Genomic DNA, 14,746 nt, shown 5'->3' with positions numbered 1-14,746 from the left:
TAGATACTAGCATATTCCATGAATACTAGTATATACCATAGTTACTAAACAATTTCACTGTTACACAGAAATGGGCCATTGAGGCCAGTGTGGCTTGTGTTGACCCATATCATAATTATAGTCTATTGAATATGCTACGATTGGTAAATTTGGCTTACATATGATAATTAAACCATTTTCCCAGCGTTCCATGAACAATGATGAGCAAGCTGGTAGCGTTTCCTTTGATGAATAAATCATAGGTTTTCTAGTGTTCCCTCCAATGACTTAATTATAGGTTCTTCCAGTGTTCCCTCTACAACACAGGAGATTCCGGGTCTTGTTTATTGGGATTCGTCATGTTTTTCTTCTATCAAGGGCCCTTCAAGGCATTACTTGATGTTAGTGAGAAGCTCTTGTTCCATGATATTGGATCTAACCTTCCTTCATTTGTCATTCAGTATTGCCATCCAGGCATCATGGCCCCTTTGGGTATAGCTCTTCCCAACTCATCCCCTGTAGTATGTTTTGATATCGGTCAACGGCTCTTCATCCATGGAATTTGGGCTACCGACCTTCAGAGAAAGCCTGATTATATTGCATTATCTTAATGTTGTTATTGATAATTTTAAAAGACCTGTTACTAATGTGTGATTGCTGTTAATGAATTTGGTTATCCACTGCTATTAAAATAACTCTTATAGGAATAATTTGAAGCTAAATCTTTGGTGTTTGGATAAAATGCTGTATAATTGATTGTAAAACTTACATTTTGTGCGATATTGCAACTGCCTTAGGACACCTTGCGTGATATTGCAACTGCCTTAGGACACCTTGCGTGATATTGCAACTGCCTTAGGACACCTTGCGTGATATTGCAACTGCCTTAGGACACCTTGCGTGATATTGCAACTGCCTTAGGACACCTTGCGTGATATTGCAACTGCCTTAGGACACCTTGCGTGATATTGCAACTGCCTTAGGACACCTTGTATGATATTGCAACTGCCTTAAGACACCTTAAGATTGCCAAGAAGCAAGATATTAATGAATTTTAATCTGAAGTAAGAACTTGATTATTATTTTTGTAGTTTTGAAGTGTTTATTAAGAGAAATCTTTGCAGATGGAAAATGTGGAACTCTAAGGAAGCAACCAGCAGTGTGTGAAAGGTAAGAGTTGTTAAAATAGTAACCTTCGTTTCTTTTGTACAGTAGAGCTCTGCTTGTATGGCAGGTTAGGTTCCAGTTTATATTGCCGGAAAGCAGAGTGCCATTCTCTTCCACTAATAAATGCATATAAATGCCAGACAAGAAGTTTGCATGAACTTGCATTAAGTTAGTAATAAAACTAGGCATTAAAAAACACAAAAAGGAAATACACAGTACATTCATTACTTACCTTAAAACATTTGTAGTCTTAATGTATGTTTGGAGGTCTGAAACGGACTAATCTAATTTACATTTTTCCCTATGGGAAAAAATTCGTTTGGTAACGGCACTCGAACAGCCGTCTGGAATGAATTGTGGCTGAAACTCGGGGTACCACTGTAGTACTGTACAGTAGGGCCCCGCTTTATGGTGTTCCGCTAATACGGTCGTTTCAAATTATGACCAGAAAACTCTATATGGCTCCCCCCACCTGACTTTCTAATACGGTCACCGTGCCCCACCCGGTTTGTTTACATTAGCTGTGAGATCCATAAGCACTAAGTCTCTCCATTATGTCTGGAAACTCCAGAATTTCAAGTGTTTTTAAAAGCTATTTTATATTTTATATGTACTCTGATAATTATACTTATGTATACCTGTACCTAAATAAACTTACATACTGTGCTGGCATGCAGGTACACATTAAAATCAGTAAGAGTGTTTAATATCTCGAGACGTCGTATTAGTAATGATGATGATGATCATGGAGTCTCATTAAATGTCGTATATTACGTTATTACCTATATTATATTACAAAGACCTCTTTAGATAAGGCTAAAGAGGTCTTTGTGGCATTTATGGATTTGGAAAAGGCGTATGACAGGGTGGATAGGGGGCAATGTGGCAGATGTTGCAGGTGTATGGTGTAGGAGGTAGGTTACTGAAAGCAGTGAAGAGTTTTTACGAGGATAGTGAGGCTCAAGTTCGAGTATGTAGGAAAGAGGGAAATTATTTCCCAGTAAAAGTAGGCCTTAAACAAGGATGTGTGATGTCACCATGGTTGTTTAATATATTTATAGATGGGTCTTGGCAAGAGGCGTGGAGTTAAAAGATAAAGAATCACACATAAAGTGGGAGTTGTCACAGTTGCTCTTTGCTGATGACACTGTGCTCTTGGGAGCTTCTGAAGAGAAGTTGCCGAGATTGGTGGATGAATTTGGTAGGGTGTGCAAAAGAAGAAAATTAAAAGTGAATACAGGAAAGAGTAAGGTTATGAGGATAACAAAAAGATTAGGTGATGAAAGATTGGATATCAGATTGGAGGGAGAGAGTATGGAGGAGGTGAATGTATTCAGATATTTGGGAGTGGACGTGTCAGCGGATAGGTCTATGAAAGATGAGGTGAATCATAGAATTGATGAGGGGAAAAGGGTGAGTGGTGCACTTAGGAGTCTGTGGAGACAAAGAACTTTGTCCTTGGAGGCAAAGAGGGGAATGTATGAGAGTATAGTTTTACCAACGCTCTTATATGGGTGTGAAGCATGGGTGATGAATGTTGCAGTGAGGAGAAGGCTGGAGGCAGTGGATATGTCATGTAACATTTATGAAGGGGTTCAGGGAAACCGGCAGGCCGGACTTGAGTCCTGGAGATGGGAAGTACAGTGCCTGCACTCTGAAGGAGGGGTGTTAATGTTGCAGTTTAAAAACTGTAGTGTAAAGCACTCTTCTGGCAAGACAGTGATGGAGTGAATGATGGTGAAAGTTTTTCTTTTTCGGGCCACCCTGCCTTGGTGGGAATCGGCCAGTGAGATAATAAATAAATAAATAACTTTTTTTTTTTCAACAAGTCGGCCGTCTCCCACCGAGGCAGGGTGACCCAAAAAGAAAGAAAATACTTTCATCATCATTCAACACTCGCCTCACTCACACACTATCACTGTTTTTGCAGAGGTGCCCAGAATGCAACAGTTTAGAAGTATATACATATAAAAATACACAATATATCCCTCCAAAACTGCCAATATCCCAAACTCCTCCTTTAGAGTGCAGGCAACATTGTACTTCCCATTTCCAGGACTAAAGTCCGATTATATAAAATAACTGGTTTCCCTGAATCCCTTCACTAAATATTACCCTGCTCACACTCCAACAGCTTGTCAGGTCCCAAATACCATTCGTCTCCATTCACTTCTATCTAACATGCTCAAGCATGCTTGCTGAAAGACCAGACCTCTTGCCCACATCACCTCCTTTACCCCCTCCCTCCAACCTTTTCGAGGATGACCCCTACCCCGCCTTCCTTCCCCTACAGATTTATACGCTCTCCATGTCATTCTACTTAGATCCTTTCTCTCTAAATGACCAAACCACCTCAACAAACCCTCCTCAGCCCTCTGACTAATACTTTTATTAACTCCACACCTTTTCCTAATTTTCACACTTGTTTAATGGGTTTGTTTGGTAGAGCTGAAAGTGGGGTGTGAATGATAAACTTCTTCGGAGGCTTCTTCATTTATTGTTAATGTCGTGGTGGGTACACAGGCTTGTGTGTTTGTGCCCATGGCCCGGGCAGGGCCATCCCACGAGAGAGAGCTAGGAGCAGGCCTTGTGTCTTGCTGCTCGGCCGCTGTGTGAGTGAGGGCGAGGCAAGGGCAGACAGGCTGGCGTGCCTACCGAGAGGCCTGGCTACAGAGGGCAGCATCTGAGTGGCGCGAAATATGAACTAAGCTGGCAGACAGCATGGGCTGTCTGCACAGACAGTACAGGCTGTCTACATACGCTCGGCCACCTACCGCGCGTCGTCCCGACGCGACAATACTGATGGTAAAAGGAGCTCGGTCTCTCTCTCGTAGGAACAGGGCAGAGAACACAAAATAAAAACATATATATACATATGGACATGGAAAAAAACTTCCTACAGGGAGGGAAGAAAAAAACATGTGGGGTGTGCTAAACATCGTGGTCATATTCAGTGAGCGTCGATGGGCATCACTGCACGCCTTCCTGCGTCTGGACAGATACTGCAACGAGGGAGACATCGCTGCCGCTGAGCTGTGACGTAACAGGGTACGGTCTCCTCTGGAACGGTGAAGCAGACATCGTAGGAGTTGCTGCAGGTTTTCACTCAACCTGGGGCACGACATACTGGTGCCCTCGAGTGAGGCGTCGACAAAACTCGGCAACTGGGCAGGACTTCTGGCAAGCGACTCAGGAGGGCACTTCTCGACTGGTACTGTCACTGGGCTGTCACTGCCGGCGAGCGTGGAGCGAGTTGTGGAGTGAGTCGTGGCAGAGACGACTGGGCGAAACATCTGGGAGTCGTAACATCATACACCAGACTGCAGTGAGAGAGCTAGCAGTCAAAGTGACATCTTCTTTGTGCAGGCTGCTCACTGAAGCTTGTGACACGAGGCTGACACAGCGCCTGCCGACAGTGGCTAACTGCGGCTTGGCGAGTATCATTCTCTCGGCAGTTGGAGTTATAGCAGAGGTTAGTCTAAGCGTCCCCAGACTTGTTTCTCTACATATAACTGCACTCTGACGGTCTGGAGGTGAAGTGAAACAAATCTCGATGGGAATCGTAGCAGGTACGATTCTGCAGAACATCACAAGCGACGAGCATAAAAGCTTTCTGTACAAGAGGGCTCGGTCACTCGGGGCTGTCGTGACATCAGCTGTCATACGCACTGGTCACATCGGGTGACTTAGCACATTGGTGCTACTCAGGTCTGGCTCAGACCTCACTGGACACACGGAAACTTTAAAAACACACCACGGTACAACATGTGAGAACACTGACTGAGAGGAATTAGTTAACACGACATATATCTTCTCTGTCTTCTCGACAATACTAAAATAATTACTAGAAACACTCGATGTGACATCATGTGATGTCAGGCGTGATGTCGCGAGGTGACGTCAGCAGGACTGTGACGTCAGCAGACATCTCGAGGTGACGTCAGGCAGACATCGTGATGTCATGAAGTCGGGCAGCATCGTGGGTGATGTCGATGTGACGCGGGCAGCAGACCACAGCATGAGGCCTGGGACATCTGGCTCGGAAACTCATGTGGTTTGTAGATCCACGTGACATCGCCCACACCCACATGGCATCGTGATCTACGTGGCATGCTGATCCACGTAGCTTCGAGTGGCCTCGGGCACTCGGATACACAGCTCTGGCAATGAATTCACATGGAAAACAGCAGAAAACACAGCAGAGGGAGTGGGCAGTGGTGAGTGTATGGTAGACGGGTGAGCGTGAGTATGGCGAGCATGGGCAAGGTGAGGAACGGCCACTTTCTCTCCTCGTCCCCCACCCACAAACACGTGGAGAAGCTCACACTGGACGCAGAAATCGCCACAAAACTCACCTCTGGCTTGCTGAAACAGCTGTGCTGAGCTGAACAACAACAGCAACATACAAGTGACGCTGAACACGTGACTTGAGAAACAGCGTTGGACGCTGTAGCGTGGGGTCACTTACAATTCTCGGAGAATTTCGGCAAATTTCGGCTGGATCCTGCTTGTACCTGTGTCTGGATGCTCAAAAGTGCAGACACGACATCAGGATAACTCGTTAAGAGGCGGATGCTTTTTGTATGGGATGATGAAGTGAAGATGACTTCATACCTCTCCTTCCTCTCTCTGGGCAAACAACTGCTGCGACCACCGCTGCTACCAATGTTTAATGGGTTTGTTTGGTAGAGCTGAAAGCGGGGTGTGAATGATAAACTTCTTCGGAGGCTTCTTCGTTTATCGTTAATGTCGTGGTGGGTACACAGGTTTGTGTGTTTGTGCCCATGGCCAGGGCAGGGCCATCCCACGAGAGAGAGCTAGGAGCAGGCCTTGTGTCTTGCTGCTCGGCCGCTGTGTGAGTGAGGGCGAGGCAAGGGCAGACAAGTTGGCGTGCCTACCGAGAGGCCTGGCTACAGAGGGCAGCATCTGAGTGGCGCGAAATATGAACTAAGCTGGCAGACAGCATGGGCTGTCTGCGCAGACAGTACAGGCTGTCTGCACACTGCAAATTTTCTGCATAATATTTACTCCACACATTGCCCTTAGACAGGACATCTCCACTGCCTCCAACCGTCTCCTCGCTGCAGCATTTACAACACAAGCTTCACACCCATATAAGAGTGTTGGTACTACTGTACTTTCATACATTCCCTTCTTTGCCTCCATAGATAACATTTTTTGCCTCCACATATACCTCAATGCACCACTCACCTTTTTTCCTTCATCAATTCTATGATTAACCTCATCCTTCATAAATCCATCCGCTGATACGTCAACTCCCAAATATCTGAAAGCATTCACTTCTTCCATACTCCTCCTCCCCAATTTGATATCCAATTTTTCTTTATCTAAATCATTTGATACCCTCATCACCTTACTCTTTTCAATGTTTATTTTCAGCTTTCTACCTTTACATACACTCCCAAATTCGTCCACTAACCTTTGCAATTTTTCTTTAGAATCTCCCATAAGCACAGTATCATCAGCAAAAAGTAACTGTGTCACTTCCCATTTTATATTTAATTCCCCATAATTTAATCCCACCCCTCTCCCGAGCACCCTATCATTTGCTTCTTTTACAACCCCATCTATAACTATATTAAACAACCATGGTGACATTACACATCCCTGTCTAAGACCAACTTTTACCGGAAGTAGTCTCCCTCTCTTCTACACACCCTAACCTGAGCCTCGCTATCCTCATAAAAACTCTTTGCAGCATTTAGTAACTTACCACCTATTCCATATACTTGCAACATCTGCCACATTGCTCTCCTATCCATTCTATCATATACTTTTTCGAAATCCATAAATGAAATAAAAATTTCCATACCTTTATCTAAATACTGTTCACATATATGCTTCAATGTAAACACTTGATCTACACATTCCCTACCCACTCTAAAACTTCCTTGCTCATCTGCAATTCTACAGTCTGTCCTACCTCTAATTCTTTCAATAATAACCCTGCCGTACACTTTTCCTGGTATACTCAGTAAACTTATTGCTCTATAATTTTTACAATCTCTTTTGTCCCCCTTCCCTTTATATAAAGGGACTATACATGCTCTCTGCCAGTCCCTAGGTACCTTCCCCTCTTTCATACATTTATTAAACAAAAATAGCAACCACTCCAGCACTGGCCCCCCCCCTGCTTTTAACATTTCTGTCATGATTCCGTCAGTTTCAGCTGCTTTACTTCCTTTCATTCTACGTAGTGCCTCACGCACCTCCCCCCACACTCACATCCTGCTCTTCTGCACTCCTAAAAGATGATATACCTCCCTGGCTAGTGCATGAAATTACCGTCTCCCTTTATTCGTCGACATTTAAAAGTTCCTCAAAATATTCTCGCCATCTACCCAATACCTCCATCTCCCCATCTACTAACTCCCCTACTCTGTTTTTAACTGACAAGTCCATTCGTTCTCTAGGCTTTCATAACTTGTTTAACTCCTAAATTTTTTCTTATTTTCATTAAAATTTCTTGACAGTGCCTCTCCCACTCTATCATCCACTCTCCTTTTGCGCACTCTCACCATTCTCTTCACCTTTCTTTTACTCTCCATATACTCTACTCTTCTTATAACACTTCTGCTTTGTAAATACCTCTCATAAGCTACCGTTTTCTCTTTTATCACACCCTTTACTTCATCATCCCACCAATCACTCCTCTTTCCTCCTGCACCCGCCCTCCTATAAAAACAAACTTCTGCCCCACATTCTAATACTGCATTTTTAAAACTGTTCCAACCCTCTTCAACCCCCCCCCCCCCCCCCCGACTACTCATACTTGCACCAGCCCACCTTTCTGCCAATAGTTGCTTGTATTTCACCCGAACTTCCTCCTCCCTTAGTTTATACACTTTCACCTCCCTCTTACTTGTTGTTGCCATTTTCCTCTTATCCTATCTACCTCTTACTCTAACTGTAGCTACAACTAGATAATGATCCGATATATCAGTTGCCCCACTATAAACGTGTACATCCTGGAGCCTACCCATCAACCTTTTATCCACCAATACATAATCTAACAAACTACTTTCATTACGTGCTATGTCATACCTTGTATATTTATTTATCCTCTTTTTCATAAAATATGTATTACTTATTAGCAAACCTCTTTCTACACATAACTCAAAGGCTCCCCATTTTCATTTACCCCTGGCACCCCAAATTTACCTACTACTCCCTCCACAACATTTTTACCCACTTTAGCATTAAAATCCCCAACCACAAGTACTCTCACACTTGGTTCAAAGCTCCCCACACATTCACTCAACATATCCCAAAACCTCTCTCTCCCCTCTACACTTCTCTCTTCCCCAGGTGCATATACGCTTACTATAACCCACTTTTCACATCCAACCTTTATTTTGCTCTACATAATCCTTGACTTAATACATTATATTCCCTGTTTTCCTGCCATAGCTTATCCTTCAACATTATTGCTACTCCTTCTTTAGCTCTACTTATTTGAAACCCCTGACCTAATCCCATTTATTCCTCTCCACTGAAACTCGCCCACCCCCTTTAGCTTTGTTTCACTTAAAGCCAGGACATCCAGCTTCTCATTCATAATATCCACAATCATCTCTTTCTTATCCTAGGTTTTAGGTTGGTAGACAGCAACTGCCCAGGGAGGTACTACTGTCATGCCAAGCTAGTGTAAAATGAAAGCCTGTAATTGTTTTACATGATGGTAGGATTGCTGGTGTCCTTTTTTCTGTTTCATAAACGTGCAAGATTTCAGGTACTTCTTGCTACTTCTACTTACACTTAGGGCACACTGCACATACATGTACAAGCATGTATATACATACATACCCCTCTGGGTTTTCTTCTATTTTCTTTCTAGTTCTTGTTTTTGTCTATTTCCTCTTATCACCATGGGGATGTGGAATAGAATTCTTCCTCCGTAAGCCATGCGTGGCTTAGGAGGCGACTAAAATGCTGGGAGCAAGGGGCTAGTAACCCCTTCTCCTGTATATATTACTAAATTTAAAAGGCAAAACTTTCGTTTTTCCTTTTGGGCCACCCCACCTCAGTGGGATATGGCTGGTGCGTTGAAAGAAGGAAGAAAGATCTTTTTCTTATCATTCACACAACATCCATGCACATTCAGACTTCCCACTTTGACAGTTTTTTTCTTCTTATTCTTTTTAGTAATTATTACAGGAAAAGGGGTTACTAGCCCATTGTTCCTGGCATTTTAGTTGACTTTTACAACACGCATGGCTTACGGAGGAAAGATTCTTATTCCACTTCCTCGTGGATATAAAAGGAAAAGTAATAAGAACAAGAACCAAGATAAAATCAAAGAAAACTCAGATGAGTGTGTATAAATAAACGTGTACATGTATGTGTAGTGTGACTAAGGGTAAGTGGAAGTAGCAAGACGGTACGTCTTGCTACTTCCACTTTGTAATCTTGGTATAAACCTTGGTTTATACCAAGGTTTATACCAATATATAATATACCTATATATATAATGTCTTTCTACCTCTGTATGTTAGAAGTGATCAAGGTCCCAGGACCGAAACGTTTTCTAATAAATATGTTATAGTGTTTGCTTATGTGTCTTTCTAAACCAACCTGTACTCTTGCATATTTAGGAGACAGACAAAAGACACCAGCAATCCTACCATCATGTAAAACAATTACAGGCTTTCGTTTTACACTCGCTTAGCAGGACGGTAGTACCTCCCTGGGTGGTTGCTGTCTACCTACCTACTACCTTAATATTGGTATTTTCATTAATCCATCTATGATATTTTTTCAAAATTATATAATAAACACGATGCATAAATACACCCCACAGTAGAATAAGTAAACATAAATATGAGATGTGGTAGCAGACGACTTGCACAAGTGACACCATATTAAAAATACACCTACCATCCGACTTGCGACCTGCTCGACATACGTCCACTCGACTTACGACCGTTCATCTGGCAGCTGGGCTGGGCCGGCTGATGCATACTGTTGTACAATTTTTGACAATACTTGTGGCGGCAATGTGTCATGCAGGCAGCATCAGTTTGAGTAACCCTGCCCTATCAGCAGCAGCATACTGTATTAACCGTACTAACTGGACAGTAAATTTCACCATGGTCCCCAAGATGAAGTCTGAATCTTGCACTGGAGATTGTGGGAAGAAAGGCTCTTACTTAGGGCTCTGGTGGCCTGGTGGTTAACGCTCTCGCTTCACACGGTGAGGGCCTGGGTTCGATTCCCAGCCAGAGTAGAAACATTGGACGTGTTTCTTTCCACCTGTTGTCTATGTTCCCCATCAGTAAAATGGGTACCTGGGTGTTAGTCGACTGGTGTGGGTCGCATCCTGGGACACTGACCTAAGGAGGCCTGGTCACAGACCGGGCCGCGGGGGCGTTGACCCCCGGAACTCTCTCCAGATCCAGATACTCTCGAACTCTCTCTTTGTTTTCACTGTTGCACATAAACCTGTCTGTATCTGTCTGTCTGTATCTCTGCGTATCTGTCTACCTGTGTGTCTGTCTTTGTCTGTGTGTGTCTTTGTCTGCTTGTCTGTCTCAGAGCCACTCATTAACCCTTAAACGGTCCAAACATATACATACGTTCATGCGCGTAGTGCCCCAAACGTATATATACGTTTTCTTTGTCATTCATTCAACATTGCCACAAGAAGCCTGAGTAACCTAGACATGAGAGAATGGGTGTGTGCACTCACTGTGTGCCATATTAAAATAATTGGGGATGCCTGGGAACCATATGCTCTCTTTTTCCTTTTAAAAGAAAGGATTTTTTTTCCTCAAAAAATTTGGGGCGCTACGCGAGTAAACGTATATATATACGTTTGGACTGTTTAAGAGTTAAGAGTGTAATTGGTCTTGAAGATGCCATATTAATAATGATTGTAACACAATAATAATCACTGAGGCGTATTAAATGTGTATGAAACGTTAATATAGACATTTTGCTTAATCTATCTATGATTTTTTTTAAATTATATAATAAACATGCTACATAACATCTTATTTTTTTTTTTTTTTTATTATCACACCGGCCGATTCCCACCAAGGCAGGGTGGCCCGAAAAAGAAAAACTTTCACCATCATTCACTCCATCACTGTCTTGCCAGAAGGGTGCTTTACACTACAGTTTTTAAACTGCAACATTAACACCCCTCCTTCAGAGTGCAGGCACTGTACTTCCCATCTCCAGGACTCAAGTCCGGCCTGCCGGTTTCCCTGAAACCCTTCATAAATGTTACTTTGCTCACACTCCAACAGCACGTCAAGTATTAAAAACCATTTGTCTCCATTCACTCCTATCAAACACGCTCACGCATGCCTGCTGGAAGTCCAAGCCCCTCGCACACAAAACCTCCTTTACCCCCTCCCTCCAACCCTTCCTAGGCCGACCCCTACCCCGCCTTCCTTCCACTACAGACTGATACACTCTTGAAGTCATTCTGTTTCGCTCCATTCTCTCTACATGTCCGAACCACCTCAACAACCCTTCCTCAGCCCTCTGGACAACAGTTTTGGTAATCCTGCACCTCCTCCTAACTTCCAAACTACGAATTCTCTGCATTATATTCACACCACACATTGCCCTCAGACATGACATCTCCACTGCCTCCAGCCTTCTCCTCGCTGCAACATTCATCACCCACGCTTCACACCCATATAAGAGCGTTGGTAAAACTATACTCTCATACATTCCCCTCTTTGCCTCCAAGGACAAAGTTCTTTGTCTCCACAGACTCCTAAGTGCACCACTCACTCTTTTTCCCTCATCAATTCTATGATTCACCTCATCTTTCATAGACCCATCCGCTGACACGTCCACTCCCAAATATCTGAATACGTTCACCTCCTCCATACTCCCTCCCTCCAATCTGATATTCAATCTTTCATCACCTAATCTTTTTGTTATCCTCATAACCTTACTCTTTCCTGTATTCACCTTTAATTTTCTTCTTTTGCACACCCTACCAAATTCATCCACCAATCTCTGCAACTTCTCTTCAGAATCTCCCAAGAGCACAGTGTCATCAGCAAAGAGCAGCTGTGACAACTCCCACTTTGTGTGTGATTCTTTATCTTTTAACTCCACGCCTCTTGCCAAGACCCTCGCATTTACTTCTCTTACAACCCCATCTATAAATATATTAAACAACCACGGTGACATCACACATCCTTGTCTAAGGCCTACTTTTACTGGGAAAAAATTTCCCTCTTTCCTACATACTCTAACTTGAGCCTCACTATCCTCGTAAAAACTCTTCACTGCTTTCAGTAACCTACCTCCTACACCATACACTTGCAACATCTGCCACATTGCCCCCCTATCCACCCTGTCATACGCCTTTTCCAAATCCATAAATGCCACAAAGACCTCTTTAGCCTTATCTAAATACTGTTCACTTATATGTTTCACTGTAAACACCTGGTCCACACACCCCCTACCTTTCCTAAAGCCTCCTTGTTCATCTGCTATCCTATTCTCCGTCTTACTCTTAATTCTTTCAATTATAACTACCATACACTTTACCAGGTACACTCAACAGACTTATCCCCCTATAATTTTTGCACTCTCTTTTATCCCCTTTGCCTTTATACAAAGGAACTATGCATGCTCTCTGCCAATCCCTAGGTACCTTACCCTCTTCCATACATTTATTAAATAATTGCACCAACCACTCCAAAACTATATCCCCACCTGCTTTTAACATTTCTATCTTTATCCCATCAATCCCGGCTGCCTTACCCCCTTTCATTTTACCTACTGCCTCACGAACTTCCCCCACACTCACAACTGGCTCTTCCTCACTCCTACAAGATGTTATTCCTCCTTGCCCTATACACGAAATCACAGCTTCCCTATCTTCATCAACATTTAACAATTCCTCAAAATATTCCTTCCATCTTCCCAATACCTCTAACTCTCCATTTAATAACTCTCCTCTCCTATTTTTAACTGACAAATCCATTTGTTCTCTAGGCTTTCTTAACTTGTTAATCTCACTCCAAAACTTTTTCTTATTTTCAACAAAATTTGTTGATAACATCTCACCCACTCTCTCATTTGCTCTCTTTTTACATTGCTTCACCACTCTCTTAACTTCTCTCTTTTTCTCCATATACTCTTCCCTCCTTGCATCACTTCTACTTTGTAAAAACTTCTCATATGCTAACTTTTTCTCCCTTACTACTCTCTTTACATCATCATTCCACCAATCGCTCCTCTTCCCTCCTGCACCAACTTTCCTGTAACCACAAACTTCTGCTGAACACTCTAACACTACATTTTTAAACCTACCCCATACCTCTTCGACCCCATTGCCTATGCTCTCATTAGCCCATCTATCCTCCAATAGCTGTTTATATCTTACCCTAACTGCCTCCTCTTTTAGTTTATAAACCTTCACCTCTCTCTTCCCTGATGCTTCTATTCTCCTTGTATCCCATCTACCTTTTACTCTCAGTGTAGCTACAACTAGAAAGTGATCTGATATATCTGTGGCCCCTCTATAAACATGTACATCCTGAAGTCTACTCAACAGTCTTTTATCTACCAATACATAATCCAACAAACTACTGTCATTTCGCCCTACATCATATCATGTATGAGAGTATAGTTTTACCAACGCTCTTATATGGGTGTGAAGCGTGGGTGATGAATGTTGCAGCGAGGAGAAGGCTGGAGGCAGTGGAGATGTCGTGTCTGAGGGCAATGTGTGGTGTGAATATAATGCAGAGAATTCGTAGTTTGGAAGTTAGGAGGAGGTGCGGGATTACCAAAACTGTTGTCCAGAGGGCTGAGGAAGGGTTGTTGAGGTGGTTCGGACATGTAGAGAGAATGGAGCGAAACAGAATGACTTCAAGAGTGTATCAGTCTGTAGTGGAAGGAAGGCGGGGTAGGGGTCGGCCTAGGAAGGGTTGGAGGGAGGGGGTAAAGGAGGTTTTGTGTGCGAGGGGCTTGGACTTCCAGCAGGCATGCGTGAGCGTGTTTGATAGGAGTGAATGGAGACAAATGGTTTTTAATACTTGACGTGCTGTTGGAGTGTGAGCAAAGTAACATTTATGAAGGGATTCAGGGAAACCGGCAGGCCGGACTTGAGTCCTGGAGATGGGAAGTACAGTGCCTGCACTCTGAAGGAGGGGTGTTAATGTTGCAGTTTAAAAACTGTAGTGTAAAGCACCCTTCTGGCAAGACAGTGATGGAGTGAATGATGGTGAAAGTTTTTCTTTTTCGGGCCACCCTGCCTTGGTGGGAATCGGCCAGTGTGATAATAAAAAAAAAAATAATTATTTATCATCTTTTTCTTAAAATATGTATTACCTATAACTAAACCCCTTTCTATACAAAGTTCAATCAAAGGGCTCCCATTATCATTTACACCTGGCACCCCAAACTTACCTACCACACCCTCTCTAAAAGTTTCTCCTACTTTAGAATTCAAGTCCCCTACCACAATTACTCTCTCACTTGGTTCAAAGGCTCCTATACATTCACTTAACATCTCCCAAAATCTCTCTCTCTCCTCTGCATTCCTCTCTTCTCCAGGTGCATACACGCTTATTATGACCCACTTTTCGCATCCAACCTTTAC

General features: G+C 43.2%; 1 protein-coding gene across 1 annotated transcript in view; it reads left to right on the top strand.

Moving 5' to 3' along the window:
* Positions 1-14,746, top strand: part of LOC128686057 (uncharacterized) — a 185,255-nt gene that overhangs the window by 122,235 nt on the left and 48,274 nt on the right. The window contains exon 9 of the mRNA XM_070083448.1: positions 1,104-1,149. The gene's annotated coding sequence lies outside the window, so the exon portion shown is untranslated. The remainder of the gene's footprint in view (positions 1-1,103; positions 1,150-14,746) is intronic.

The sequence above is a fragment of the Cherax quadricarinatus genome, chromosome 9 (genome assembly GCF_038502225.1).
Source record: "Cherax quadricarinatus isolate ZL_2023a chromosome 9, ASM3850222v1, whole genome shotgun sequence".
Classification (NCBI taxonomy): Eukaryota; Metazoa; Arthropoda; class Malacostraca; order Decapoda; family Parastacidae; genus Cherax; species Cherax quadricarinatus.
This window is presented reverse-complemented; position numbering and strand designations above follow the sequence as displayed.